Here is a 17,370-nt window from a genome sequence, read left to right on the forward strand (position 1 = left end):
CACTTAAGCTCTCCTTGAACTTAAGATTTCCACCGGTTGCGCGCGCTCACAACCTGTTCCACAGTCTCTCTACAGGCATTCAACTCCGCCAGACATTACAACATAAATACAACACAAAAACACCGCAATCTAGCACGCATGACCCTTTATACTCACTCTCGACCGATACTGCTGCTTTTTCTGTCTCACGTCATCCGGTCCTTCTTCGGCGGGCGGTTCTTCCGATCATCGATCTCTAGGGGCCTTGGGGTAATCTAACCTGGCCTAGATCACCTTCCTCAAGAAGGCAACCATCCTCTATAGCTACCAACTGGAAGGGCGAGATTTTGATCGATACCTTATCACTATTGATCTAAAACCCCGATCTGGCCGACTGAACCTTTGTTGCCTGTCATTGAGGGAAGAAAGTGCATCTCTTACCAAGTTAGTTCACCCAATAAAGGACTCCGCTCCAAAAGATCACAAACAACTTCTAGCTTTCAAAGGTTTATTATAAGGTTAAGATAAGTTGCAAGTACAGGCATCTCAGAATGAGATTCACAAGATACACAGGCCCAACTACATACATGTGCTCTCTGAAAGCCCTCAGACGAGCAACGGAAACTACGAGTACAAGTTCTAAGAATAATAAAGCTATCAGCATTGACACGTACTGGGATCTCTCCGTCATTTAAGTTGGAGGAAAAAACACAAGTTAGGCTGTCCCTACCCTGCTCTAGATGGTATCCCTACTTAACCAGGTCTCAACCTAACAAAAGGTGTCAGCGGTGAATGACCCCCAAGGGAAGTCACCCACTCTCAGTCTCTTGGTGAAAACCTATAGTTCTCCAGTCATGGCCCCTCTCTGCCTACCCATCCGCTCTCTAAAGGGTCCTCAGGCATCTGCTCTAACTCCACCCAGGGGTGCTGTCCCTAATACAAAACACACAACAGCATTTGGGACGCCCCTCGTGAGACGCCCCTCACGTGGTTTAGCTTCTGGCTTTTTCCATGATGAGGCCTCGTGCGTTAGAGTTGACCTTGCTTCTCAGACTCTTCTCCGGCCCGCTGATACCCCTTAAAACATTCCGGAACCCTCCTCCATGTCTGGGCCGTCTCCTGAACAAACCTCTATTCATTCCATTTATAATTGGATCCCCCCTTTCTCTTGCAGACAGACACCTGCAGCCAAGATCCCAATTCTCATAGACTTCCAACAAAGGTTTGCAACATTTCTCGGCTCAGACCAATACGTGTAAATCAATGGCTAAAACATTTCAGGCCTACAGCATTTCTCATAATGATTATAGCATCCAACTCCTTCATTAATTAATAGCATGTTAGTACTCTTATTCTATTATTCGGTAAACACATCTATAAATCATGGCCCATTAACGTTATTACTAAAACATTAGTGCAATCCATGTCGTGAACGGAAACACCTTCCCCATCCCTTCCATCTCTGGCCCTGAGGCCTACCACGTTCTACGTTTAACCGTATGCCATCTTACATTTTAGCAGCTACACGACATGGATTCAGGAATAATCACGTCTAATAAAGTCATATAGTTTCACACATTTCTGCATTAGTTCCACTTCTACTTAAATCTCTACATTAACTACACCTTTCAGAATATAGATGTAGGTACTATCAGCACTCATGGCATTTCTCTTCATGACTTGTGCTTACTACGTGTAAGTGTGGTGTACTTATACATTTAGGTCAGTTTGCGCTCTCTCAGGGGCATAACTCACTATGTTATTTTACCTGATTGTAACTTGTGGCCTACAGGTTAAACAATGATTTATGTAACAGAAGTATTACTCACTGTGCTATCTTATGTAAAATAGACATATCTGACCTGCATGTTACATACAATTTTTGCAACGGTGACATCAATGATCTGAAGTATTTAAATATTTAAACCCACAATCACAGATCACAATTAGATCTCTCGTGCAAGTGCATTTACCAACTGAGTTATTCTGCTAGTATTATACACCCTAACATAGACCTCTGTACCAGGGGCCTCATTTATGAGGCTGTGCGCCACTTTTACGCCATCGGTGCATCACTTTTTGTGATGCACCAGTGGCGTAAAAAATGTGCCTTGTTGCGCCATATTTACAAAGTGACGCATATAGGTAGATATGGTTTTTAATAGTGTTAGCAAAAAAAGTGTGAGGATGTCAAGAATAAAACTTTTTAAATTCATACAGCCCCTAGGTAGAACAATGCATCTGTCTCTCCGACACCCATCCATCTAGTCTTTCTGTTTTTTCATCTTCTTTTAGCACTGATATATATCTGTGGCCAAACATTTGATTTAAATGTGCTACTGTTAATAGTCAGAACAGGTGTGAGTGAAAAATCACCCTACATAGTTTGGCAACCCAGGTGCTTAGTGGTGGACCCCACTGACCTCGTATCATGGCTGCCTGTATTTCCATCCATGCTGTACGCTGCCCCTCTGTGGTTGCTGGGTTAGATCTATGGAGTGGTTCCTATGGCTACCTGTATTTCAGTCCATGCTGTGCACTGCTCCTCCGTGGTTCCTGGATTACGCTGCTCCTCCGTGGTTCCTGGATGAGATCTATGGAGCAGTCAGGGGCGGCCTTAGGCATGTGCAAGCTGTGCACCTGCACAGGGCCTCCAAACGCCAATGGCCGCCATGCCAATATATATCCTTAATATAATAATCCTCTGAGGATGGATACATATTTGCGTGGCTGCCCCTGGCAGGAATTTGGCGGCCTCCGGCTCTGTTCCACTTCCAAACACCCTGACCCCCCCTCTTCACTGGCCTACGCGCCTCATCGATATTAATGTTTCTGGGCAAGGAGCCCACCACTTCTTTCTCTGTGAGGGGGCTGTGGGTCCGAGGCCCCTGTCATGGCCTTGGCACTGCAGCCGTCTGTGCCAGTCCCTCACGTTGTGTGTCGCAATACCCTCCTCCTCCTAAATTTTATCGTTCTGAGACGAATTCGGAAGGGTAGGAGCAGCCGCAGGTACTGGTCATCTAACGCCTTTTCTGGACGTTTTATTAAAACACCTTCCTGAGCTCTGGGGGACTCCGCCCAGCCCAGACCCCCTCTTCCGGGGCCCCCTACCTACGCTCTCTGCCCAGGGCCACCATGAGCCTAGAGCCTCCCCTGGAGCAGTACCACGGCCACCTGGATTTCAGTCCATGCTGTGTGCTGCTGCTCCTCTGTGCTTCCTGGGTGAGATCTATGGAGTGGTTACCAAGGCTGCCTGATGCCAGTCCATGTGGTATACTGCTCCTCTGTTACTACGTGGGGCTCTAGATAGCTTCTAACTGGACTGTCTGTTTTCCAATGTTTATCTGTGGGTTCCTTCTCTGTCACTCCTCAGTGGCCATTGCTATTTATTGTTGCAGAAGAAAAATTCTGGGCATCTGTCGAGACCAGTCCAGAAATCACATCACATGAGCACAAAGGTACTGATTTCACCAACTACCAGCTCATTATAAAGAAAAGCCACTCAGTACCTCTTCCCATTGCAGCTGAACCTGCTGAAGTTTGGCTTGTCGCTGCACTCCTACTCCGCCTCTGTGCAGACGTCCCAGCAGATGGCTGCTGATGAACCTCCCCCGGATGGCTGCATCTTCTTCTTTGTGGTACATGGAGAGTCAACTTGCAATTTCGATGTTTTGGAGTCAGCTAATGCAAACTGCCCTTAAAAAGCCAAAGCAGTTTTTGTTCAAAGGTGATCATAAATATCCAGTCTTCAATCCTGATGTCCCTGTGGTGATCCTTTATGCTGGCATTGGTGCTCAGGAGTTTTCCAATCCACGCCAGTTGCTTGCTGCAAAAGCTCGTGGTGGTGAAATTGGCTATCTGCGGCGACATTTTATAGCAAATCCCAACAAATAAAAGGTTTTCCTTTCAGGCTATGGAGTGGAATTGGCCATTAAAAGCACAGAGTACAAAGCAAAGGATGATACACAAGTAATAGGGACTGAAGTGAACACCACAGTGATAGATCAAAATGACCCCATAGATGAAGTACAAGGATTCCTCTTCTGCAAACTGAGGCAGTTGTACCCTAAGCCGAAAGAGCGAAATCACCTAGTTGAAAGCACCAATGAGATGGCACCACTGAAAGTCTGGTAGCTGCAAGATCTCAGTTACCAGACTGCTACCCGTATCCCGTCTGCTCCAAATTCTGAAGCACTAATGATTATGAAAGACCTCAGCCAGAATTTTCCGACCAAAGCCAGGCGATAGAGCAGGACTGTTGTCAATCAAGAGCTCCGAATGGAAGTGGAAGAAAACCAAAAGTTTTTCAAGGGTACTTTGGGACTGCACCCTGGGGATTCTGCACTCTTTATAAAGGGATTGCATGTTGACCTTGACTCACAGGATATCTTCAGTCTGTTTGACACTCTACGCAATGAAGTTCGGGTAATGGAAGGATTGCATAGGATGGGAATTGAGGGTCTTGCCTTACACAACATTCTGAAGCTGAACATTCAGCCCTCTGATTCAGACTGTGCCGTGGACATCCGGAACGCAGGCATTGCATGGATCAACAACCTTGAACTGGACAGCAGGTAAATGTAAATGTAAATGTAAAAATTACTTATAAAGCGCAGCATACACCGGACGGTTTCTTGGCGCTGTGCAACTTATTTGGTGAGAGGCAGGGGGGGGGGGGGGGGGTATAAAAAGCTTAAGTATAAACACTACGGAAAAGATGGGTTTTGAGGAGAGACCTAAATTGAGAATAAGAGGAACAGGTACAACTCATGGCCTTCCAATGTTCAGGAATTTCTGCGTCCCACATTCCCCGGTGTCATCCGACAAATCAGAAAGAAATTCCACAACTTTGTTCTCCTCATTGACCCAGTCCATGAAATCACATCTGATTTGATAAATGTTGCAGAACTGTTCTTAAGTAACCACATGCCTAGTTTTTGTGGTGGATGATTCTGAAGATGTGGATGGGCTGGAAAAGGCTGGTGTTGCCCTTCTCAGAGCATTTAACTATGTTGCAGAAGAAATGGATAACTACCATGCTTTTCAGACTGTGATATCGGTGTACAACAAAGTAATGCCAGGGGATAAGCTGAAGGTTGAACACGTGATCAGTGTCTTGGAGAAGAAGTACCCACATGTGGAAGTCAGCAGCATACTCCGCAGTGATTCTGTGTACGACAAAAACAGAAAGGAAGGGAACCATTACTATCTGCAGACAGGAGTTGGGCCACTACCCATTGTTCTGTTCAATGGTATGCCCTTTCAGAAAGATCAACTAGATCCTGACGAACTAGAAACTGTGACAATGCATAAAATCCTGGACACCACCAGCTTTTTTCACAGGGCTGTGTACCTGGGTGAATTGACAAATGAGCAGGATATTGTGGACTACATCATGAGCCAGCCCATTGTCGTTCCCAGGATCAATGCCAGAGTCCTGGGACCAGAGAGGCAGTACTTGGACCTAACTGCTTCCAATAATCGTTTTGTGGATGATTATGCAAGATTTACTCTTTTGGACTCCAAAGAGAAAACTGCGTCTGTCGCCAACAGCATGAACTACCTGACAAAGGGCTATTTTAAGCCTGAAATGCATAGGGTGTCAATAGAAGAAATGCTGTCTTGGATAAATCTTGTGTTCTGATCATATTCTTGAAGAGGTCTAGATGGGCACGCCTTGAATATGGCAAGCATTCAAAACGCATGATAGAAATGCATGTGGATTAAAATTGAAAAAAGCATGAAGAGCATGGAAAATAGCATCGAGCAACATGGACTAAAAATTGAATAAATTCAATGTGGAAACTTGGAGGATTACATATCCTATTATGCAGTGCGACTGGGAGTGGAGCATAACTATGCTCCCCGCAGTTTCGTGTCAGCAGTGCATGACATAGGTGTCTCCTTTGTAGCTCCTGGGAAGGATCTACGAAGCAATATCACAGCTTTGGAACCAGAGCATGCCATAGATTGCTCCATCGGTGCTCCGGGGAGGACTCTAGGAAGCGTCTAACTTTTGCAGCCTGTATTTCAGTGCACATCTCTGGGTTCCTCCCCTCTAAGCATATTTACAAAGTGACGCATATAGGTAGATGCGTCACTTTGTAAATCCCTGCGCCACATTATACCTGCGCCAGGTATAATGTATGCAAGGGGGGCCTATTGACGCAAGGAAGGGTCATAGAAGTGACGCAGTGAAATCTATGAGATTTCACTGCGTCACTTTTAGGAAGCCGTTGCATCTAAATCTTGCACCTGCCTCACAGCAGGCGTAAGACTGACGCAGGCCCTTTCACATGGGGCTTGCCCCATGTGAAAGGGCGCATTGATGGAGTTGCGTAACTTTTGTGGCACACTCCAGCAATGCGACACTTTTGCGCTTACAGATACGTCAGAAATACTGACGTAGCTGTAACTCCTTGCGACATGATGCGTCATACATTAAATATGACGGATAAGGAATGTCGCAAGGAGTGCTCACTGAGAAGTGACGCATCGCTGCTTTCACGCAGCGATGCGTCATTTCTCATAAATGAGGCCCCAGGTGCCTTAACCTCCTTAGCTATCTTAAAATGCAGTAGAGTTGTCACCAATTAATTAAGACAGACTAGCATTATCATCATTTTTTCAATGTTGACAATTTCTTTGAGGTTAGTGTTTGTAATGAATATTGCATAGGATGACAGTTATGAAAAGCTGCTCAGGGCTCTGCCCCTTGTGACGCCTCCTCCCTTTACATCACCAGCCACTATTAACTATTTTGTTTGTTCCCTGAGTAAATCCTGTCTATTTCTAGCACAGAACATAGATTAAGCACAACATAGAATCAAAACACAATATCACAAGTTATGACATACAAGGTATAATAACAAAATGTTACGTCCACCCACATGTGCCTGATCACCAATTGCTGATCCACATTAATCGACAGATCTGCCATCCCCAGGATTCACACCCACACACAGGGAAAAGAGTGGACAATGTCCTCCATGCCCCATGTGAAACGAAACATTGCTGGAGTTGCGTCAGTTTCCAAGCACACTCCAGCAATGTGTCAATTTTGCCACAACAGATCTGTCAGGATTCCTAACGTAAATGTCAAACTCTGCGATATGGAGCACCGTACAGTAAATCCGGTGCATCCATGGCGTCGCAAGGAGGGTGCACTGAAAAGTGTTGCATCTCTGTTTTACTGCAGCAATGCAACACTTTTCATAAATGAGGCCCTAATTCTAGTGGATATTCAACAAAAACTGATGCATAGGAAATAATAATCAATCTATTTCGAGGACAGAGAAAAATAAATTATCCCTTCCTGCTTGAATTAAATCATATCGGAACTAATCTATATTTTATATTCATCTGAAACCAAACTCTATGACACAGAAGGAACTTTCTGAGTAGCTCTTTTTTATTAATATTATTTTTTTTTATTACTGTTCTATTTTTTCATAGACAGAAAATGTTCTTGTTATGGTTATACAATAGACTACATATATACAACAACTACATATATATACACCACATTTATATTCACCACAAACTATACAAGATATTTACATTGTCATACTAACACATATATTTTCAACCTTTCTATGTATTATAGCCCATTTTTTTTAACAAGAAGGATGCTTACTAAAGTAAAAAAAGCATTCCTTTAAAGCAAGATCTACCAAAAAACAGAGCAGGAGCCTAGAAGGTGTATATTATTTAGACCTTTCTTATTTAAACACTCCTTATTGATCTATTTTTGCAACATACATTTTTGATGGTGTCTTCTTAATAATGTCGACGCGTTTCAGCCCAATAGATATGGGCCTCATCAGGACACAGGCTATTAAAGGACCGTCGTGGTATACATCGTCCTATGTGTGAGGATGGTAAAAATCTAGAAGAGTCTTGATTCCTTACATTGACGACAGTAGACAAAGATCTGTAGCTCTAGATATGTTTGGGTCGCCGCTTTCTAATAGGTAACGAAGGGCTGGCAAATAAACCCCCAAGTTCTCCTGTTTGTCAAGAGTATCAAATTAAACATATGGCCAGGGATCACTTTTTTCGCCTCGTTTTCCTGCTAGTGTGAATCCGTGTGTAGGTTCAACGCCATTCTGATTCTTCCAACGTGCACATCACTGATTCTAGTGGAGGCACTAAAGGCAACCAACAAGGCTGGCCTGTATAATAGACACTACAACTGCTCCAGGTTGCACTTGGCATGAACTAGTCAGGGCAGCTGGTATGAACTAACAATTCAGCTTCCCCCTACTCTTCCCTTTTGCTGTTGGCAGAGATCCTCCACATTCCATTGACGGCAGAGAAGGGGGTTCAAAAGATTCTTCTGCATTAGGGCTGGAGGTGATGAGAGATTTATTACCGGAAGGGAGGATGTTAAATTTACAAGCTCTGGAGGATTGAGCGGGGAACTCATTGTTATCCATCCAGCTGTATTGTAGGATCATTCACACTCTGAAAGCCCTGTATCACATGTCCCCCCTGTGACACAGGAGTGTGTTGCACTCTCTAAAATGACAGCGCGGGTACAAGAGGGAGATGTGCCCCTTCTTTACTCCTATGTGCTTTGGCCCCACGCATACGTGGCCCCCTCGCTAGAGCTCAGTGGGACAGAGACCTGAGACAAAGGTATCAGATAAGTGTTGGATTTACTGCTACAGCCAAATCAAAGAACTATCCTTGAGTAGCAGATATATGATGGTGTGATTTAAGTTCCTGTGTAGGTTGCTCTATACACCAATGAGGCTCGGTTAATTTAGGAATGGACAAGACGACTTTTGAAAGCGGTGTGGCAGATTTAGGGGTAGACGTTTACATCTAGCCAGGCATGTCCAGTAATTCAGGATTACTATAAAAAAAAGTATCCTAAACTATGGAGGCAAGGGTTTCTTCAGACATACCAGTTACTCCCATGATAGAATGGTGGGATGTGTTGCTGATAGGCCAATGGCCCTTAGGAAGTATGCTGCTATAGCATTACTACTTGTGAAACGTTGTGTGACAATGCATTGGTTGTGGTGGCCCATGCCCAGAGTGCAAAGCTGGATAAGTGATTTAGCTAACTGCAATGATGTAACAGAGGGCTGCTCTGCACAGTGGCATACCTTCGCTAAACCTAAAGAGGTCTAGGCTGTTGGATATCCTACTTACTGCGCATGGTGGTAATGGACGATGAAAGCCTGGGAAGCTGTAATGTGCCATAGCATATGTTGAGTGTTTGTCTGATTGAAGGGTCTCTTACTAGATATATGTCATTGGGTTGCTCTGTTTATTGCTCAGTTTTTGTTCTGAAATGTACAGACTGATGTTGATAAAGCATTTGCAATAGCAATGACAAGCATACTGGAACAAAGGACCTACTTCAATGCGATACAATTACAGATGTTTGTAATTGTTGGATATAAAATAATAACAAAACTGAAGTGGAAAAAACAAAACCCATACACAAGGTTAAAAATCGGGGTGTGCAAAGTTTTGATTAAACAAGCATAGATTTGAGCAGCTCCTGGTTAGTCGTCTTTGGTAGTATTCATCACTCTGTTGTTTGCAGAGTTTAATGCTTCCCTTGCTCCTACCCCAATTATAGCATTTCCCTGCAATAGAACTCAAACATGCTATCATTTCTTTAAAATCTCTTTGCCGACTCTTTGCAACTTTACACTCGAGTACAAAACTAAGAAATTAGGGAATTAAATGAATTTCAAGAGTCTTGATCTTCACTCAGAGGGCCAATTGCATGTATTTTCGCATGTTTTCCTTTCATAGGGTTAGCAAAAAAAGTGTGAGGATGTCAAGAATAAAACTTTTCAAATTCATACAGCCCCTATGTAGAACAATGCATCTGTCTCTCCGGCACCCATCCATCTACTCTTTCTGTTTTTTCATCTTCTTTTAGCACAGATATATATCTGTGCCCAAACATTTGCTTTAAATGTGCTACTGTTAATAGTCAGAACAGGTGTGAGTGAAAAATCACCCTACATAGTTTGGCAACCCAGGTGCTTAGTGGTGGACCCCACTGACCTCGTATCATGGCTGCCTGTATTTCCATCCATGCTGTACGCTGCTCCTCTGTGGTTGCTGGGTTAGATCTATGGAGTGGTTCCTATGGCTACCTGTATTTCAGTCCATGCTGTGCACTGCTCCTCCGTGGTTCCTGGATTACGCTGCTCCTCCGTGGTTCCTGGATGAGATCTATGGAGCAGTCAGGGGCGGCCTTAGGCATGTGCAAGCTGTGCACCTGCACAGGGCCTCCAAACGCCAATGGCTGCCATGCCAATATATATCCTTAATATAATAATCCTCTGAGGATGGATACATATTTGCGTGGCTGCCCCTGGCAGGAATTTGGCGGCCTCCGGCTCTGTTCCACTTCCAAACACCCTGACCCCCCCCTTCACTGGCCTACGCGCCTCATCGATATTAATGTTTCTGGGCAAGGAGCCCACCACTTCTTTCTCTGTGAGGGGGCTGTGGGTCCGAGGCCCCTGTCATGGCCTTGGCACTGCAGCCGTCTGTGCCAGTCCCTCACGTTGTGTGTCGCAATACCCTCCTCCTCCTAAATTTTATCGTTCTGAGACGAATTCGGAAGGGTAGGAGCAGCCGCAGGTACTGGTCATCTAACGCCTTTTCTGGACGTTTTATTAAAACACCTTCCTGAGCTCTGGGGGACTCCGCCCAGCCCAGACCCCCTCTTCCGGGGCCCCCTACCTACGCTCTCTGCCCAGGGCCACCATGAGCCTAGAGCCTCCCCTGGAGCAGTACCACGGCCACCTGGATTTCAGTCCATGCTGTGTGCTGCTGCTCCTCTGTGCTTCCTGGGTGAGATCTATGGAGTGGTTACCAAGGCTGCCTGATGCCAGTCCATGTGGTATACTGCTCCTCTGTTACTACATGGGGCTCTAGATAGCTTCTAACTGGGCTGTCTGTTTTCCAATGTTTATCTGTGGGTTCCTTCTCTGTCACTCCTCAGTGGCCATTGCTATTTATTGTTGCAGAAGAAAAATTCTGGGCATCTGTCGAGACCAGTCCAGAAATCACATCACATGAGCACAAAGGTACTGATTTCACCAACTACCAGCTCATTATGAAGAAAGCCAGTCAGTACCTCTTCCCATTGCAGCTGAACGTGCTGAAGTTTGGCTTGTCGCTGCGCTCCTACTCCGCCTCTGTGCAGACGTCCCAGCAGATGGCTGCTGATGAACCTCCCCCGGATGGCTGCATCTTCTTCTTTGTGGTACATGGAGAGTCAACTTGCAATTTCGATGTTTTGGAGTCAGCTAATGCAAACTGCCCTTAAAAAGCCAAAGCAGTTTTTGTTCAAAGGTAATCATAAATATCCAGTCTTCAATCCTGATGTCCCTGTGGTGATCCTTTATGCTGGCATTGGTGCTCAGGAGTTTTCCAATCCACGCCAGTTGCTTGCTGCAAAAGCTCGTGGTGGTGAAATTGGCTATCTGCGGCGACATTTTATAGCAAATCCCAACAAATAAAAGGTTTTCCTTTCAGGCTATGGAGTGGAATTGGCCATTAAAAGCACAGAGTACAAAGCAAAGGATGATACACAAGTAATAGGGACTGAAGTGAACACCACAGTGATAGATCAAAATGACCCCATAGATGAAGTACAAGGATTCCTCTTCTGCAAACTGAGGCAGTTGTACCCTAAGCCGAAAGAGCGAAATCACCTAGTTGAAAGCACCAATGAGATGGCACCACTGAAAGTCTGGTAGCTGCAAGATCTCAGTTACCAGACTGCTACCCGTATCCCGTCTGCTCCAAATTCTGAAGCACTAATGATTATGAAAGACCTCAGCCAGAATTTTCCGACCAAAGCCAGGCGATAGAGCAGGACTGTTGTCAATCAAGAGCTCCGAATGGAAGTGGAAGAAAACCAAAAGTTTTTCAAGGGTACTTTGGGACTGCACCCTGGGGATTCTGCACTCTTTATAAAGGGATTGTATGTTGACCTTGACTCACAGGATATCTTCAGTCTGTTTGACACTCTACGCAATGAAGTTCGGGTAATGGAAGGATTGCATAGGATGGGAATTGAGGGTCTTGCCTTACACAACATTCTGAAGCTGAACATTCAGCCCTCTGATTCAGACTGTGCCGTGGACATCCGGAACGCAGGCATTGCATGGATCAACAACCTTGAACTGGACAGCAGGTAAATGTAAATGTAAATGTAAAAATTACTTATAAAGCGCAGCATACACCGGACGGTTTCTTGGCGCTGTGCAACTTATTTGGTGAGAGGCAGGGGGGGGGGGGGTATAAAAAGCTTAAGTATAAACACTACGGAAAAGATGGGTTTTGAGGAGAGACCTAAATTGAGAATAAGAGGAACAGGTACAACTCATGGCCTTCCAATGTTCAGGAATTTCTGCGTCCCACATTCCCCGGTGTCATCCGACAAATCAGAAAGAAATTCCACAACTTTGTTCTCCTCATTGACCCAGTCCATGAAATCACATCTGATTTGATAAATGTTGCAGAACTGTTCTTAAGTAACCACATGCCTAGTTTTTGTGGTGGATGATTCTGAAGATGTGGATGGGCTGGAAAAGGCTGGTGTTGCCCTTCTCAGAGCATTTAACTATGTTGCAGAAGAAATGGATAACTACCATGCTTTTCAGACTGTGATATCGGTGTACAACAAAGTAATGCCAGGGGATAAGCTGAAGGTTGAACACGTGATCAGTGTCTTGGAGAAGAAGTACCCACATGTGGAAGTCAGCAGCATACTCCGCAGTGATTCTGTGTACGACAAAAACAGAAAGGAAGGGAACCATTACTATCTGCAGACAGGAGTTGGGCCACTACCCATTGTTCTGTTCAATGGTATGCCCTTTCAGAAAGATCAACTAGATCCTGACGAACTAGAAACTGTGACAATGCATAAAATCCTGGACACCACCAGCTTTTTTCACAGGGCTGTGTACCTGGGTGAATTGACAAATGAGCAGGATATTGTGGACTACATCATGAGCCAGCCCATTGTCGTTCCCAGGATCAATGCCAGAGTCCTGGGACCAGAGAGGCAGTACTTGGACCTAACTGCTTCCAATAATCGTTTTGTGGATGATTATGCAAGATTTACTCTTTTGGACTCCAAAGAGAAAACTGCGTCTGTCGCCAACAGCATGAACTACCTGACCAAGGAAGTTACCCCTGACAAAGGGCTATTTTAAGCCTGAAATGCATAGGGTGTCAATAGAAGAAATGCTGTCTTGGATAAATCTTGTGTTCTGATCATATTCTTGAAGAGGTCTAGATGGGCACGCCTTGAATATGGCAAGCATTCAAAACGCATGATAGAAATGCATGTGGATTAAAATTGAAAAAAGCATGAAGAGCATGGAAAATAGCATCGAGCAACATGGACTAAAAATTGAATAAATTCAATGTGGAAACTTGGAGGATTACATATCCTATTATGCAGTGCGACTGGGAGTGGAGCATAACTATGCTCCCCGCAGTTTCGTGTCAGCAGTGCATGACATAGGTGTCTCCTTTGTAGTTCCTGGGAAGGATCTACGAAGCAATATCACAGCTTTGGAACCAGAGCATGCCATAGATTGCTCCATCGGTGCTCCGGGGAGGACTCTAGGAAGCGTCTAACTTTTGCAGCCTGTATTTCAGTGCACATCTCTGGGTTCCTCCCCTCTAAGCATATTTACAAAGTGACGCATATAGGTAGATGCGTCACTTTGTAAATCCCTGCGCCACATTATACCTGCGCCAGGTATAATGTATGCAAGGGGGGCCTATTGACGCAAGGAAGGGTCATAGAAGTGACGCAGTGAAATCTATGAGATTTCACTGCGTCACTTTTAGGAAGCCGTTGCATCTAAATCTTGCACCTGCCTCACAGCAGGCGTAAGACTGACGCAGGCCCTTTCACATGGGGCTTGCCCCATGTGAAAGGGCGCATTGATGGAGTTGCGTAACTTTTGTGACACACTCCAGCAATGCGACACTTTTGCGCTTACAGATACGTCAGAAATACTGACGTAGCTGTAACTCCTTGCGACATGATGCGTCATACATTAAATATGACGGATCAGGAATGTCGCAAGGAGTGCTCACTGAGAAGTGACGCATCGCTGCTTTCACGCAGCGATGCGTCATTTCTCATAAATGAGGCCCCAGGTGCCTTAACCTCCTTAGCTATCTTAAAATGCAGTAGAGTTGTCACCAATTAATTAAGACAGACTAGCATTATCATCATTTTTTCAATGTTGACAATTTCTTTGAGGTTAGTGTTTGTAATGAATATTGCATAGGATGACAGTTATGAAAAGCTGCTCAGGGCTCTGCCCCTTGTGACGCCTCCTCCCTTTACATCACCAGCCACTATTAACTATTTTGTTTGTTCCCTGAGTAAATCCTGTCTATTTCTAGCACAGAACATAGATTAAGCACAACATAGAATCAAAACACAATATCACAAGTTATGACATACAAGGTATAATAACAAAATGTTACGTCCACCCACATGTGCCTGATCACCAATTGCTGATCCACATTAATCGACAGATCTGCCATCCCCAGGATTCACACCCACACACAGGGAAAAGAGTGGACAATGTCCTCCATGCCCCATGTGAAACGAAACATTGCTGGAGTTGCGTCAGTTTCCAAGCACACTCCAGCAATGTGTCAATTTTGCCACAACAGATCTGTCAGGATTCCTAACGTAAATGTCAAACTCTGCGATATGGAGCACCGTACAGTAAATCCGGTGCATCCATGGCGTCGCAAGGAGGGTGCACTGAAAAGTGTTGCATCTCTGTTTTACTGCAGCAATGCAACACTTTTCATAAATGAGGCCCTAATTCTAGTGGATATTCAACAAAAACTGATGCATAGGAAATAATAATCAATCTATTTCGAGGACAGAGAAAAATAAATTATCCCTTCCTGCTTGAATTAAATCATATCGGAACTAATCTATATTTTATATTCATCTGAAACCAAACTCTATGACACAGAAGGAACTTTCTGAGTAGCTCTTTTTTATTATTATTTTTTTTTTTTATTACTGTTCTATTTTTTCATAGACAGAAAATGTTCTTGTTATGGTTATACAATAGACTACATATATACAACAACTACATATATATACACCACATTTATATTCACCACAAACTATACAAGATATTTACATTGTCATACTAACACATATATTTTCAACCTTTCTATGTATTATAGCCCATTTTTTTTAACAAGAAGGATGCTTACTAAAGTAAAAAAAGCATTCCTTTAAAGCAAGATCTACCAAAAAACAGAGCAGGAGCCTAGAAGGTGTATATTATTTAGACCTTTCTTATTTAAACACTCCTTATTGATCTATTTTTGCAACATACATTTTTGATGGTGTCTTCTTAATAATGTCGACGCGTTTCAGCCCAATAGATATGGGCCTCATCAGGACACAGGCTATTAAAGGACCGTCGTGGTATACATCGTCCTATGTGTGAGGATGGTAAAAATCTAGAAGAGTCTTGATTCCTTACATTGACGACAGTAGACAAAGATCTGTAGCTCTAGATATGTTTGGGTCGCCGCTTTCTAATAGGTAACGAAGGGCTGGCAAATAAACCCCCAAGTTCTCCTGTTTGTCAAGAGTATCAAATTAAACATATGGCCAGGGATCACTTTTTTCGCCTCGTTTTCCTGCTAGTGTGAATCCGCGTGTAGGTTCAACGCCATTCTGATTCTTCCAACGTGCACATCACTGATTCTAGTGGAGGCACTAAAGGCAACCAACAAGGCTGGCCTGTATAATAGACACTACAACTGCTCCAGGTTGCACTTGGCATGAACTAGTCAGGGCAGCTGGTATGAACTAACAATTCAGCTTCCCCCTACTCTTCCCTTTTGCTGTTGGCAGAGATCCTCCACATTCCATTGACGGCAGAGAAGGGGGTTCAAAAGATTCTTCTGCATTAGGGCTGGAGGTGATGAGAGATTTATTACCGGAAGGGAGGATGTTAAATTTACAAGCTCTGGAGGATTGAGCGGGGAACTCATTGTTATCCATCCAGCTGTATTGTAGGATCATTCACACTCTGAAAGCCCTGTATCACATGTCCCCCCTGTGACACAGGAGTGTGTTGCACTCTCTAAAATGACAGCGCGGGTACAAGAGGGAGATGTGCCCCTTCTTTACTCCTATGTGCTTTGGCCCCACGCATACGTGGCCCCCTCGCTAGAGCTCAGTGGGACAGAGACCTGAGACAAAGGTATCAGATAAGTGTTGGATTTACTGCTACAGCCAAATCAAAGAACTATCCTTGAGTAGCAGATATATGATGGTGTGATTTAAGTTCCTGTGTAGGTTGCTCTATACACCAATGAGGCTCGGTTAATTTAGGAATGGACAAGACGACTTTTGAAAGCGGTGTGGCAGATTTAGGGGTAGACGTTTACATCTAGCCAGGCATGTCCAGTAATTCAGGATTACTATAAAAAAAAGTATCCTAAACTATGGAGGCAAGGGTTTCTTCAGACATACCAGTTACTCCCATGATAGAATGGTGGGATGTGTTGCTGATAGGCCAATGGCCCTTAGGAAGTATGCTGCTATAGCATTACTACTTGTGAAACGTTGTGTGACAATGCATTGGTTGTGGTGGCCCATGCCCAGAGTGCAAAGCTGGATAAGTGATTTAGCTAACTGCAATGATGTAACAGAGGGCTGCTCTGCACAGTGGCATACCTTCGCTAAACCTAAAGAGGTCTAGGCTGTTGGATATCCTACTTACTGCGCATGGTGGTAATGGACGATGAAAGCCTGGGAAGCTGTAATGTGCCATAGCATATGTTGAGTGTTTGTCTGATTGAAGGGTCTCTTACTAGATATATATCATTGGGTTGCTCTGTTTATTGCTCAGTTTTTGTTCTGAAATGTACAGACTGATGTTGATAAAGCATTTGCAATAGCAATGACAAGCATACTGGAACAAAGGACCTACTTCAATGCGATACAATTACAGATGTTTGTAATTGTTGGATATAAAATAATAACAAAACTGAAGTGGAAAAAACAAAACCCATACACAAGGTTAAAAATCGGGGTGTGCAAAGTTTTGATTAAACAAGCATAGATTTGAGCAGCTCCTGGTTAGTCGTCTTTGGTAGTATTCATCACTCTGTTGTTTGCAGAGTTTAATGCTTCCCTTGCTCCTACCCCAATTATAGCATTTCCCTGCAATAGAACTCAAACATGCTATCATTTCTTTAAAATCTCTTTGCCGACTCTTTGCAACTTTACACTCGAGTACAAAACTAAGAAATTAGGGAATTAAATGAATTTCAAGAGTCTTGATCTTCACTCAGAGGGCCAATTGCATGTATTTTCGCATGTTT

At 44.0% G+C, this 17,370-nt stretch overlaps 2 pseudogenes; both read left to right on the forward strand.

Moving 5' to 3' along the window:
* Positions 1-5,623, forward strand: part of LOC147697053 (UDP-glucose:glycoprotein glucosyltransferase 1-like) — a 43,802-nt pseudogene extending 38,179 nt beyond the window's left edge.
* A 5,102-nt stretch (positions 5,624-10,725) lies between these two features.
* Positions 10,726-13,187, forward strand: LOC147697054 (UDP-glucose:glycoprotein glucosyltransferase 1 pseudogene; annotated as a pseudogene).
* The last annotated feature ends 4,183 nt before the right edge of the window (positions 13,188-17,370 follow it).

This window comes from Lissotriton vulgaris, chromosome 8, assembly GCF_964263255.1.
Source record: "Lissotriton vulgaris chromosome 8, aLisVul1.2, whole genome shotgun sequence".
Taxonomy (NCBI): domain Eukaryota; kingdom Metazoa; phylum Chordata; class Amphibia; order Caudata; family Salamandridae; genus Lissotriton; species Lissotriton vulgaris.